Raw genomic sequence first — 12,002 nt, forward strand, 5'->3', positions numbered from 1 at the left:
GAATGATGCCATCAGGGTCAGGCCCAGGGCATTTCTGAAGTAGACAGTCCTGTGCGACGGGGGGTTAAAATGGACCCGCTGCTCTAACCTGAGATGGAGCGGTCTTTGTGAGTGGTGCTGGAGTACACCCTGCTAATTCATAAGAAATTGCTACTGCCCTTTCTGTGGCTCGGACTAATGAGCTACCTTCTCCCACTCAAAGCCTCGGGAACATTCAGCCCATGTGCACTTATTGCCATTACGCTGGCTTTCCTGCCTGAGTTCCTCAGCTCGGAAAGATGATGCTTTCCCATTAATTTCACACAAAGAGCCAGCATTAAAATACATAGTCATAGGGAATTCAATTCCTGCAAGATAAAAGGCTCAGAGCAGCCCTACTGTTTGGAGCAATATCCAGGGTGTCTCTCTCCTTTGGCTACATGCCAAGCAGATTGCAGACCAGCTCCTATGTGCATGGTCAGGCTGTCTCAGCTGGACTAAGCCAGACTGGCACGGGGCACCATGCTGGGAACAAGGCTAAGAAGGGCATGCAAGCAGACCACAGGGGAAAACTGCCACATTCCAAACAAACCATTCATCTCCATGGAAAGGTGGGGATTTTTTTCTTAGTAATGGAAAATAAATTTGCAAAGCAGAGAAGAGGGAAAAGCTATGAATGATGGACTGAGAAAATTGCTAGGTTAAAAAAGATTTTAGGGGAGGTCGTTTTTGTTTTCTTAAAATCAGGGAAGAGAGCTAGCTCTTAACTCGAGGAGCAAAGCCACTAAAGGTCACTGGACAATGCCACAGGGATTGGCAGATGCATCAGGGTATGCATCTGGTGCCAGTCTAGAGGTTGCTACTGATTTCATACCAAGGCTACACTTAGCATCAGATATAGCATCTTTCCCAGCTGCAGTGCCTTTGTGCTCTGATAATCACCAGCTGTTTTGCCATTACCTGCTGGTGAAAGTTAGAGAAGCCCTGAGGTTGCTCTAACTTGTGCCAGTGACTGAACCAGACCCCTGCAGACCTGAGGCTCAGGAGAATTGCAAAAGCAGGTATGCAGCCATTTTTGCCCCTCTCCCTTGGGGCCAGAACCATCAACATCACAACTGGCTCCCTTATTGGCTGAATGTTCAAAGAGGCCAGACACTGAACATTTAGGCTGCAGAGTGAACTCCCCAGTCAGCCTCAGCAGCAGCCCCTCCAGTCTTCAAAGGTCTGAAGCACAATGGTTAGTTAAGTATCTGCTAGCTGTCCTGGGGATAAAGAGAGTTTTGCTTGCCAGGGCTGCCAAGCTGGCATCAGCCCTGACAAAAGATGTTGGAAAACTGTTACCATAGGAGTTACAGCTGAACCGTAACAATCTCAGCAGGGTGATGCAATTATCATTGTTCAGTTGACACCACTCATATTCAAGCATCTATCTGCTGAAGTGCGGGAACGAAGCTTGAATTCAATCAATTCAAAAAGCTTTTTTAATGAGACCCACTGAATGTTCAATCACTGTTCAATGTGGAGTTAAATAAAAGCAGATTCAACTGGAAAGAGAAAATAATCAGAACAAATTAGACTTCCATCCGACTCCACGGAAGTTCAGTCTGAGAACCGTCATTACACTGGGACCTTGCTTTACTTAGATCCTTCTTATCATTAGATTATATGGGCATTGTGTATTAATAGCACCAAATTCACTCCTTGATTTCATCACATGTTTATAGTCAAGGACATCTGGGAACTGGGATTCTGAGTTCTTCGCAATTAATTAAAATATTTAGAGATAAGTCAGAACTAGAAAGTAGAACCCAGTGAGAAGGTGTCTGGATCTGAGAAGTATCACTGGATCACAGTCTGCCTGAATAGACTGGCTCTTTGCCAGAGTTTAAAGAAGGGGGCTCATTTCCAGTCCTTTTTTGGATGTAGCAGAAGTCTCGCCAAACCAGCCCTCTGCATGAGCAAAAGACTCACAAGATTAACGAATCTCACAGCAGTTCGGTCAGTGGAGGCCAAAGTCTGATGAGAACATCTTTACAGAGCTTGGTGCCAGCCACCAAATTCCACCTCCTCCCACCACCTTCCTGGGTTTTTTTATTTACTTTAATAACAGCAACAAATATAAGTCTCAACCTAAACGTTCTCCTGAGCTTGACTATTCCTAGGGCTTTTCCCTGCAGCACTCCTCAGTTTGTGTCCCTAGTGCCCTCAAACCCTAAAATTCTTCTGTACTCTGGGACTGTTGGTAACAGGACCTGCCTAATCTGGCTGCCAGGGTGAGTCAGCAGAAGAGCTCTACAGTTCTCTGAAGTGTCCTAGAACATGACACCCTCTTACATGGTAGATTTATGACATGGACACTTTTCAGCTACAAACTGGACAGGGATCCAGTTCATTTCATGCAGACCCCAGAACACTCAGCAGCTGGTAATAACTGCCAGTCACTACCAAAGTTCTGTCAGCATATAAAACATTATTTGTGATTATATTTTACCCTGCAAAGTCAGGGGGTGGGGTGGAAGTGGAGCATATAGACCTATGAAAAGTTGAGGGGGGAAACAAGGTCTGGGATGGGCAACACCCCCCCTTTTCCCCATAGCAAATGGTGCCTCTGCTTCTCCCGTGGCCCATCCATTCCTCTTTAAGGTAGGGTAGGGAGAAGTTGGATTTTGATTTTGGCCCAGAAATATCCCAGTTATGAAGAGCAGAACAGGTTTGTTGTCCCATGGGGTTCACCAGTAAAAATGTAATGGGATGTTGTTTGTCCTTATAGGATTGTAATCTGATTAAACCCAAGGAAAAAGAAAAAGCTAGACAGGGAAAATAGGGAGGGAATAATGCATTTATTTACCATAAGTTTTGCCTGCATGAAGTCAAGACAATCTCCATTCAGATTTCTGGTCCTGTCCGTCGTCCATTCCGTTTCTAGTGCATCTCTCTGTTCAATTGTTTCAGCTGGCAGGGTTCCAGCTGCCATATTTGTGTTGCTTCCAGCGCTACAGAACATACCAAGTGCAGACCACTTGGAAAAAGTCTTGTTTCGAAAAAGGTGGGGTGGGCGTTTCCCTGCTCAGAGCCTGGATCTTTGTCAAAGCTGGAGTCAATGACCATTGTTAATTAACACGCCTTGCCAGGTCCAAAAGACATTCCTTACCATAAAAGCCAAGGAACTTGTGATGCTCTTACCCTGAACGCTGTGCACTGTTTGATCAGCCCTGAGCAATCAGGGTCAATCTGCTGCAGCCTGGAACATGAGAGTCTCTCGCCTTTGTTCCAACCCCAAATAAAGACGGGGAGACGGGAAGGAAGAGGGGCTAGTGTTCCAAAAGCGGGCGTGGCACTATACCCACTTCTAGCTGTCAGGGGGTCCAAATCAGTTTACAGCACATTCTTCCTCTCACGGGATACACGTAATGAAGCTCAGTGAAATGGCGGCTCTTTCCCAGACAACCGCCAGAGCAGGTTTTTAAAGTGACAGGGATTGAACAGAGGCTAATGTCTTCCCCCTTGTGACTGCAAACAGGGAACCCTGTTCCTGGCTGTCTTTTTAACGACCTTGGTTTCTAGAACAGTCCCCGTCATGCGATCAGCAACATGTGAGATCAACCACATTCCACCCGTATTTCCAGGGCTTTACAATGCAGCCTGTGAGCACGGTCTCGGAGCACCTTCCATGAGGAGTCGGCACAAAAAACTCTCTGTGGGCAGGAACAAGCTTCAAGTTATTGACTTCTTTAGATGTAAATAACTAATGTGATCCCCAGCCCATGTCCTGACAAACCATTAACAATACAATTAAATATGATCGGCATTAAAATGATCAGCTCAACAGGAACTCTGCCGGCGAGCTTCAGAGACTCCTTTCCACCCTGGCGTTGACAGAGGAAGCAAACCTTCAAGGCCCCCTCCAAAAACCCTGATTGCTGAGTTGTTTTAAAGATATACAGTTAGAGTTTACCCATGTGGCTGATGGGGGAACTCCAGGAAAGCTGTGTCAAAGAGACAATATCTTCTCACCCCAGAGGAGAGTCCAGCTCACGCCCCCTGACTTCGGAGCTCTCTGCCTGTCCATCAGACCCTCAGGCTTAGTTAACATTGGCCAATGAAGAGGACCTTTGCTGCCCATTTGCGTAAAGGAGAGAAAGACACAGAAGTTCACTATGTCAACACGTTTTGGTCCTGCCATGGCAGGCAGGGGCGAATGCAAGAACGAAGCCTGCAGTGTGCTGAATGCCTTCATCTTCACAGTAGTGAATAGGAGCAGGATTGGGCCATGCAAACTAACTTCAGAAGGGAGGCTAAGGGCACCTAACCTGATGCAACTTAGATGTGACCCCAACAGGCTTGCTAACACATAGCCACATGGAACATGCCCCGTCGATGACACACTATCTTGGAATCTGGCCCATCCAGTCTACGGGGGTCTGAGCTGGTGTATCATGCATGCTGAGGGAGCAGGGGAGAGAAGGGAAGGCAGAAAAGCAGCTAACAACGTACCTGTTAAAGCAGCACATGCACCCCACTTACAATAACTTGCACTTTCTTCTAGCTGCTCAGTGTGTCAGTTACACCAGCTGACTCCTTTGCGCTCAGCACATATTGGGGCAATTTACACAGCACCTTTGGTTCTGGCCTTTAGCAAAGCCTTGGCCACTGTCTGGAGTCCTGGAAATTGATTTCTCTACCTGGAACTGCACATCATTAGTCTCTAGGGAAAGAGCACCAAAGGGGCACAGCATTGTTTATCTGCAGCCACTCAAGGCAAACAGCAGCCACCCAACCCAGGCATCAACAAGGCACTTTGTACAGAGCCATTGCATACAATAGAACCTCTGAGAACAATACATTAGCCACAAGCACCATGCCTTGCAAAACAAAAAAGAGAAGCACTGAACAAATGAAAGCAGCAGCAGCCCAAGTGGGAGGGCTGGTGTACAATAATTGGCATAACAGCTCTGCTGTTTCCCTAATAGGGGATAGGAGAGAAAATTGAAGCAAGTTCCTCTTGAATCGAACATTATCAGGCTCTGAGCAACAGAAAACAAATCGTACCTCAAGAACAAGTACAGGGGCAGCAGGGAGCCAGCAGGCCAGGGGAGATCTTGTACATATAAGTGTAGGAGCAGTTGAATCCCGAGCCATGTCCACAGACTTCACCTTCCTGGGCTGCTCTCATGGTCCCTCTTGCCCCGCCACTGAAGCCAATTAAGTTTGGGAGCCAGTGCCCTGAGCGCTGCTCCTGACTTGGGTCTAGCTCAGATGAGACAAGAACTCATTTGGGAGTCACTGATTTAGCCACTGTTTCTGCATGCTCCACAGCTAGCAAAAAGCCGTTCGGGTTCCTGTGAGCTAGCTAGCTGCACTCAGGCCTGATTAATAGTGCGGTTTTTGCCCTGGCTGTTCCTGCCTGCCTGCAAATGGCACAGAATATTCTGAACTCTAATCTCCCTAATAAGAGAAGGTCAGAGTGTCCCAGGCTTGACATGCAGGCCCTGTCCATGGTGTAACATCCCGGCCTTTCCCTGCCAGTCAGGCTGGGATAAAACACTAATCTTCTCTCTGCTATGTTCTACAGCTAACACCTCCATTGCCTCCCGGCGTGCTGAACGGCCCTTCTGATAGCAAAAGTGTAATAATCATATCCCTATCGATCACAAAGTCCACTGAGAAACACAACCATCAAGAGGCAGATCCGAGACACAATGACTGGGGGGCAGAGAGGGAGCTTGGGTAGAAAACATCCTTGGGTAACCCAGTCCAAGTGTCGAACCATCCAAGGATGGCCCATTAAACCCGCCAGTGCAGATCCTCCAGCCAGACACGAACTGGCACCTTACCAGCCTCTGCTAAGCCCCTCTCCATTGTGGAGCCCCAATTCCTCAACATTTGGAAATGCTGAGACTCCCCTGAGACTGAAGTCCACATGTGGCCTCTGCTGGACAGTGGCAGATGTCTGGGAACACTGCCAGGAATTAAAAACACAGCAGCCTCTTGACAAATGTGGCTCCAAGGGGTCCAATAGACAGAGTTTCCTGCAAATCCCCAAAGACCTCACTTGCTTTACCTGACGGCTTCACCCACCTCCTGTTCGTTCAGCGATCGGCAGACTGCACGGGGTGGCATTTCCCCAGCTCTGGAACACCCCAGAAGCATGAGGGAGTAACACACTGAGAAGGCAGCAGATTTCTTAAGGGAAAGATCTCCCTGTGGGGCACTACAGAGGCCAGAAACTCTTCTGGCTCAACCCCTGCCCCCCTCGAGAGTCCTTCACAAAGCAGGGTTCTGCCCTTCCCCTGGACAGCAACCCCACTCCCTCTTAAGTGGGGACAAAATGACAGCTCGGTTTCAGTAAGTCCATTGGCATTGAAAAGTCATGGTGTGAGTATGGTGCCTAGCCAGGGATTCTCAGTGGTGCAGGGGCCAGATGGGTTTGACACGGTGGGTGAAACCCTGCCCTCGGCAGCCTGGGTTCACTAGGAGAGAGTAGGCAGAGAGTGCAGGGACAGCCACACCCCCAAACCCTCCACCCCCTGTGAAACAACATGATTGGAACCTACTGCTTGAGAGCTTGTCAGCTTGGGGGACTAGCTAGCCCCCCAGGTAACACCCACCCCACTTTGTGTTGGCACATCTCCAGCAGAAGGGTTCCTAAGTTAATACCCCCCCAGTACCTTTTCCTTGGCCTCACACAGCTGCCAGGCCTCCTCTCTTCAAGTTCCACTCCCCGGGAGCTGCTGACAGTGGCAACCCCATTGGTAGGCAGAGCAGGCGTTGGGTACCAGATCCAACAAAGCAAAGGGGCTTCTCTCTCATGTGGGCGCTCTGCCCAGAGAGGACCCCCGAGCATCTCCCCCTAGCACACAGCGGGTATCATCGAACAACACACTCACACCAATAGCGCACAAAGGTTCCATATACGAACACTATGAACAATTAGAAACTAGTAGCTATAGGCACAGTGCTTAACAGCTCGTCCTGCACCATGAGGGCAAAGCAAGTTTCACCACAGCTCCAAGGACATGGGGCTATAAATCCTGATACAACATGCTCCGAAGGGTCTGCCTGCTTAAAGACACGATCAGGTCATTAACACCCCTGCCCCTCCAGGAACCTCTGGCTAGTTTATTATTTTAACAGTGTGAATTGTGCATTTATGAATAGTCTCAAGGCTTTTCAAGCTGGTACCTGAGTCTCATACTCAGCTCCAGGATAGGCACAGCACGAGCAGTAGCAGGGCAAATCTTCTCCTGCCGATGGGCTTCCACCTTCCTCTGGAAGGTCCAAAGGGTCGAAATGTCTCCATGCTCCTTTAGTCTGGGGCTGCTCTGGTTTGTCATGACTAGGAAAAGTGGTCAAGTCTAGGTTAAGTTTAGCTTAACATGTGCTAGCTAAGCCTGACCTAAACTTGACCTTTTCCCTAGCATGGATGCAGGGTACAAATCTAGGCTACAACTCAACCAGCTAAAGATTGAGCTAAAATTAAATTAACATTTTGAAATCTCAGCCTTAATGTATAGCTTCACAGACAGACTTGTGTGTGATGTACTGGGTACAGGTCTGGTGAGACAAAAAAGATCCCATGGTACATTTCATAAGGGGAGTGTCCTGAAATTCTCTCCCCAGCTTTCCCTCTCCGCACGGCTGTGTGCTTGCTGGTCACACTAGAGATGGCTGCATTTCAACCGTGCTCTCTGAGCATAGGTTCTCATCTCGCATTCCTTGCGCATGCAGACATTCACTGAAGTCAGACGGTAGCTTGCATGTGCAAGGTGGCACCTTTGCAAAGTGCTTTGGAATCCTTTGCTGCTTTAACGACATGGATCATCACCATCACCTCGAGCCATTTAAAATGGCTGCAGTGTTTAAACGTTTTCAAGGTCTAATTGCGCAGACCTGGCCCACCAGTTGGAATTGGCCTAAATAAACAAGTACTTGAAAGTTAGCAAGAGTTGAAGAGGATATTTGTACCCCAGTCAGTCAATATTTAACTCTTCTTTTTGTGTCCGAGGGGTTAATGATACTTTCAGAGAGTGAATAAAAAGACCAAAAAACAAAAACCAGAGGGAGAAAGCAGCATCTAAACAAACAAGAGTCTAGGCATGGGTCTGATCATAAACATGAGACACAGAGGAATGGAGATCACTGCACTGTACTGCAAAGGGAAACAACTGGTCCCCCATGTCACACTCACAGTGGGTATTGGTTACCCTTTGTGAGTGATCATTGAAAGGTACATGAAAGCCCAGGTACATGAAAGTCCAGGAAAGTACTCACTCAGGAACAGCTGTCAGACAAAGGAAGAGGCAGATGGTCCACCGAGAAAGACAGCTCTGTAGTGTCAAATGGAGAGGACGAAAATGGGGAGAAGGGCTCTGGCACCATAACCAAGGCCAAGCAGATACCCCGATGATGGGGGCCCTATAAGAATGCAGACAGCTGGCTCCCTGAGCATTCCTCACACCACTTCATGTCTGGATCACCTGGTGGAATCCCGCGGCCTGCACTGATGCAAAAGGGCACCTTACCCAGGTAAGACTGGCTCTTCGCTTACAGCTCACTGATTGCAGGCAATAGCGGCTGGTGCTGTAGCTGGGATTTCCTGTTTAAGCTGACGCCAGGGAACAGTGCGGTGCAGCTGGCGGGAGCACAGACACGGGGGCCAGGGTTCTGGGCCCTGTTCTGCCGCTGACTCACTGGAGGACCTTAGGCAAGTCATTCAGAGACAAATTTTCTAAAGTGGCTTCTAATTCTGGGTCCTTTGGTTATCCTACCTTCAATACCTATGTGCTGATGTTGAGCACCCCAACTCCCACTGGCTTCAGAACCTCTGAAAATCAGGCCCCAACACCAGCATTTTCAATGTGGGGTGTCTTATGTTAGGCCACTACATCCACACTTGGGCTCTGTGACATTCTATACCTTGGGGGAGCGTACTCCCGTATTCCTCATTTCCACATAATCGTGATCTTACATATAAAGCACGCCTTATAAGGTAGCAGGGGACAGGTTATGATCTGCTGAAAGTCATTTCTCTATCCGTGTGTGTGTATCCGTAATGCATATGAAGTTATGAGAGTTGTGTTGTATGGTGGTCACTAAAACATGCTGTAAGTTGGGGAATCAGCCAGATATTAGCTACCCAGGGGCAACAGCAAAGAAAGTAACAACGCCCGGGTGGGGTGTCAAACAACCCACCAACAGTCATTGTCCAGCAAGGGAGCTACAATGCAATGACTCTCCTGCATGAGGCCACACCAGGGGAATTGCTCGACCTTGTTTGGAGAGACTCAGCAATGCCCCCAGACATGCCTGGACTTGTGCTCCCCAAGCACATGGACTGAGGGTATAAAACAGACACAGTGGACGCATACTGGGCCCTTCTCCTGCCCTCACCTTCACTGTAAGCAACTAAGACACTGAGAAGACAAGACTCCAACAGAGGAGATTGGCCCAGGTTTAAGGAACAAACCTCTATATTAAGGACTGCACTATCCAGTGGAGTGAGAAAAACTGCTTCATCTAGATGTTGCCCAGTCTAATAGGGCTGAAAGTTTAGACTGCATGCTTATATTTTCTTTTCTTTTGGTAACCACTCTGACTTTTCGCCTATCATTTAAAATCTATCTTTGTAGTTAAAAAATCCGTTTGTTTATTCTACCTGAAGCAGTGTGTATCCAGACTGGTGATCTGCTAGGTCACTCCAATCCTTGACTCTGGGAGCCAGCCTCACCCGGCTCAGCCCCCACTCCTGGGCTGTTCGCGCACAGCCTCTGGCATGTAAGCTGCTCCTTGGATTGTGCAACCAAATGACATTAGCCAGTATCTCCGGTCCCAGACACAATCCTAGGAACCTCCATCTTGCAGTGTCCAGTTATGCCCGCTGGGCGCTGCAAGCTTATATGCGTTTGTCAATTTAACAAAGAAATTGATATGCACCAGGCTTGTTATCCCAAGGGGAGTCTCTGACATGCTTCAAATCAAATGCACCGCTTCAGGTAGAACAAACAAACAAATTTATTAACTACAAAGATAGAGTTTAAGTGATTATAAGTGATAGGCTCAGATATGCCTACCCAAGAAGGAGGAGTTGTCATGGTCCATTCAGGCGCAAACCAGGCCAGTGAGGGGTTGTGTCACTACCTGCCCTGTAACCTTGGGCGCCTCACAATGCTTTACCATTGTAGCTCCCAACCTGGGCTACTCACAACCAGCCTACCAGCATGTAGGTCACACCCTGAGACTGCCTGGGTTCAGCATCTCTGACCCCAGCTGCCTGTCTACCGCTCCCACCAGCCTGGTCTACAACTTGCAGGTGACCCCAACGCACTCCCAGACCCAAATTTCCCCAACACCCGTGTACTCTAATGTCCAGCCCTCTCCTAGCCAGGTCAGTGAAATAATATGGTTAATTTTTTCCTCTAAAGACACAAAAACACATGCCAGCTTATGAACTAAACTGGGGGTCAATACGCCCTTCCCTTTAAACACTGCACTGCGTTGGTTTATGGTAAAAATGAAATAAATGCATTAACAAAATGTACATAGGATTAAGTGAGTTCAAGAATAAGGAATGAAGATAGTTACAACAAAACAAAACATGCTTCTAAAGGTCTAAAGCTTAATTTAGCAAGATATAGCCTTTGTTCCAGATGGTTTCTCTCACCAGCCATTTTTCTTCCCAGCCATGGCTGACTTTCCCTCAGTCAAGACCTTCCACCAAAGTCCAAGGTGCTGGCTCCCCTTGTCTTCTTAGGTGAACGATCTTTGCCTAAGCAGGTTTCTCACCTATCTTCACTTCCAGAGACTTCAAGCCCCACATCCCTGAGGTTGAAGGACCTATCTTTCTCAGCTTGCCCCAGTTCTGGCCTCGTGTCTGTCTAGCGGTGATGCCAAAGATGGCTTCTGTCCTTGCTTACAGCTTTCTAAGTTCAATGACCTTGTTTCAAGAGACAAGGGGATTTCATGCTCTTCTTCCCTTCCTGTGGCCTTCCCATCCCCTATACGTAAATGGGGCTTCCATTGTTTTGATTCTATCATGCTTAATTTACACAGGAACCAGGTAAATAGCTACCCCTCCCCTCATCTGGGCGGGAACTATTCCTTATTTTGTTCAGCCACACTCTTTAAAACATACTATGAATGAGTATTCATAATTCCTCCTATAGCATTCATACAGGCATTTTACAATATCACCCACCAGCGTATTAGAGGCATTCATAAAAGACCTCACATGGTGCACAAATATTGCATTCAATTGGTTGATTCAATTGCTTATTATTTGAGGCTTAGCCTCCCTGTCTTTATAGCCCAGTAAACCTTTGAACTAGATTCTTCTGAAAGTGAAACCCAGACCAAGCCTCTCTCTCCTGCTGGGTACAGCCATGCTGTCTCTTCCCCCGCTTGTTAGCTTTATCTGCCATGCCAACGTGCCTGGTCTAGACATGCTGACCCCCAACCATCTTGGAGCTTAATAATTCTGTTTACTGCACATGTAAATTGCAAGCCCATTGTATCTACTCAACCCTGTGTCATTTGTATTCAAGACCTGGGCGGACCTGTTTTCCAACTCCCTATGGCATGCCTAGTTTAAACACACTTTAATCATAACTGCAGACTGTATTCATAACAATGGACGTCGTGTACTTCCATCACACAAGAATATTAACAATCAGCGAGTTATTTGTTTTCAAATGATACTTCACAAGGCATATTTTGTACCAAGATTATTCCAAAAGCATGTAGGGTGGGAATATAGGGGTGCTTAGCGTCACAGGAGTGGAGAAGAGGACACAAGCAGAGGTTACACAGTGGTTGTAAGAGCCCTTGTGTCCCACACCATAGTGCAGAATGCCTAGATGGCTTCCCTTAATCTTGGCCAGCTACAGGGTCAGGAAGGCTTGACTAATGCCCACTGGTGGAATGGACTCTGGCAGCCAGGGCACCCAAGAAAATCATAGAAGCCTCATCCAGCAGCCTCTTGGCCCTTGCCACTTACAAACTGATGTGGATTCCTCTGAATTCCTCAG

General features: G+C 47.7%; 1 long non-coding RNA gene across 1 annotated transcript; it reads right to left on the bottom strand.

The window, feature by feature from the left end:
• Positions 1–2,800: 2,800 nt before the first annotated feature.
• On the bottom strand, positions 2,801–12,002 carry LOC311530387. The gene is made up of 2 exons (XR_014713972.1): positions 3,935–12,002; positions 2,801–3,674 (listed from the first exon to the last, which is right to left on the bottom strand). It is a non-coding gene; the product is annotated as an uncharacterized lncRNA (long non-coding RNA).

The sequence above is a fragment of the Lepidochelys olivacea genome (assembly GCF_965140295.1).
Source record: "Lepidochelys olivacea isolate rLepOli2 genome assembly, chromosome: 14".
Lineage (NCBI taxonomy): Eukaryota > Metazoa > Chordata > Testudines > Cheloniidae > Lepidochelys > Lepidochelys olivacea.